The sequence below is a fragment of the Balaenoptera musculus genome, chromosome 17, assembly GCF_009873245.2.
Source record: "Balaenoptera musculus isolate JJ_BM4_2016_0621 chromosome 17, mBalMus1.pri.v3, whole genome shotgun sequence".
Taxonomy (NCBI): Eukaryota; Metazoa; Chordata; class Mammalia; order Artiodactyla; family Balaenopteridae; genus Balaenoptera; species Balaenoptera musculus.
Window position 1 is genome coordinate 43028856 of NC_045801.1, and position 2350 is coordinate 43031205.

Genomic DNA, 2350 nt, shown 5'->3' on the forward strand with positions numbered 1-2350 from the left:
AGATTGTGATATTAGGTAAACACAAATTAAGAAAGGATTAAAATGGTTGACCCTTTCTTTTTTTTTTTTTTTTTAAAGATTTATTGATTGATTGATTGCTATGTTGGGTCTTTGTTTCTGTGCTAAGGCTTTCTCTATTTGCGGCAAGCGGGGGCCACTCTTCATCACGGTGCATGGGCCTCTCACTGTCGCGGCCTCTCTTGTTGCGGAGCACAGGCTCCAGACGCGCAGGCTCAGTAGTTGTGGCTCACGGGCCTAGTTGCTCTGCGGCATGTGGGATCTTCCCAGACCAGGGCTTGAACCCATGCCCCCTGCATTAGCAGGCAGATTCTCAACCACTGCGCCACCAGGGAAGCCCAACCCTTTCTTATGTTTACCTCTTTGTCTCTAGTTATGTGTTTATCTATTTTGATACTAGTATAGTTTAATTAGCTTTTTTTGTATTAAACAATCATTAAGATTGCAAGTTGTGGGCGGCAGTAGTGTCAGTGGTGACCACGGCTGTGGCAGCACTCCAACTCACTCCTAGCTCCAGTCTCCACCATAGAGCCAGGGAGAGAGCCTCTGCCAGCAACCCAGGGCAGCACAGGCACCCAGACCCGAACTCCAAGATGGGAGGCAAGTTGAGCAAGAAGAAGGGGTACAATGTGAATGATGAGAGGACCAAGGACAAAGACAAGAAGGCCAAAGGAGCTGGGACAGAAGAGGAGGAAACCCTGAAGGACAATGAGACCCAGGGTGCTGCAGAGACCCCAGAGGTGAAGGAGGACAAGGAGGAGAAGCTGGAGAAGGAGGCCTAGGATTCTGCCAACAAACCTGAAGACAAGGAAGGTGAGAAAGACAAAGAGGCGGCCAAGGAAGACACTCTGAAGGCAGAGCCAGAGCAGACGGAGGGAGCTGAGCAGAAGCCGGAGCCCCCAAACGATGCTGAGCAGGAGCCGGCGGCTGCCTCCGGCCAGCTGCAGGTGGCAACGCCCCCAAAGCTTCGGAGACCTGGGCTGCGGAGTCCTTGGCCCCCACCAAGGATGACAAGAGCAAGAATGGAGAGGAACCTACAAAGCCTTAGGCTCCTGCAGCTCCTGCCGCGCAGGAGACGAAAAGTGACAGGCCCCATCTTCAGACTCAAAACCCAGCAACACTGAGGCTGCCCCATCCTCCATGTAGACACTGGCAGCCACGGAAGCACCCAGTTCCATGCCCAAGGCCAAGCCCCTGCAGCCCCCACAGACGAGGTCAAACCTGCCGAGACCCCGGCAGCTAATTCCGATCAAACCTTAGCAGTGAAAGAGTAAGAAGGACAACCAATGGAATGAAGAATACCGCTTAACAACAACCTGTCTCTCTGTCTCTTTCTCTGTCTTTCTGTCTCTCTGTCTCTCTCCTATACTAACTTGTTTCAAATTGGAAGTAATGGTATGTATTGCCCAAGAACAAGCATGTGGTCCCATCAAGGGAGGTAGGGTGTTGGGAGAATCCAAATAGTATTTTTGTGGGTGAATACCTAATATACTTTCAGTCAACTCTACCAATCAGTCCTGGATTTTAAAGATCAATGTCTGAAAGTACAGTACATCTTTTGTACCTGAACTGCTGTTGCATGCACTCCACCACTAAGATCCGAACATCTTGCCTTCTGCAAGTGGAGTTGGGAGTGATGCGTTTGATTCTGCCCGCAGGGCCTGTGCTGAGGCAATCGGATGTTTATGAAGGCAACATTTTCTGTTTTCTTTTTCATTTATAGCCTTTCTTATTTTGAAATTTTTTTAATGTTGTGGATGAATGCCAACTTTCAGACAGCCTGCTTAACCTGTTCACATGTGTCTTGATGCCAATACTCCATTCTTCCTTCCCAGGTCTTTTTGGGAGTAACAAACATTCTTTCATCCTACTTAGCCTCCTTAGATTTCTCATGACCAGTTAATGTATGTCCATGGTTGGGTGTACCTGTAGTTCTGTTTACTGGTCAGTGCAAATGAAAAAAAAAAAGTCTGCATTCATTGCAGTTCCAGTTTTCTCTTCCATCCTGTGTCAGAAACTCCAACACACCACTCATTAGAAAATGGAAAAAAAAAACAGAAAACAAAAAAAAAATGTACAACAGATGCACTGAAATTATATGTAATTGTATAAATGGTGCAACAGTAATAAAGATAAACAATTAAAATAAAAAAGATTGCAAGTTGTATCTTTTCCACCCTTTAATTTTCAACTTTTTGTTCCTTATTTTGAGATGTATTATTTATAATCAGCAAATAGTAAATTTTACAAGTTCAATATGACCACTTTTGTCTTTTAATAGGAGCATATAATTACTGATATTTTGGGTTTAAATCTCCTATTTTATATTCAT

At 45.3% G+C, this 2350-nt stretch overlaps 1 pseudogene; it reads left to right on the forward strand.

Moving 5' to 3' along the window:
* Positions 1–585: 585 nt before the first annotated feature.
* LOC118883276 lies at positions 586–1292 on the forward strand (annotated as a pseudogene).
* Positions 1293–2350: the final 1058 nt, after the last annotated feature.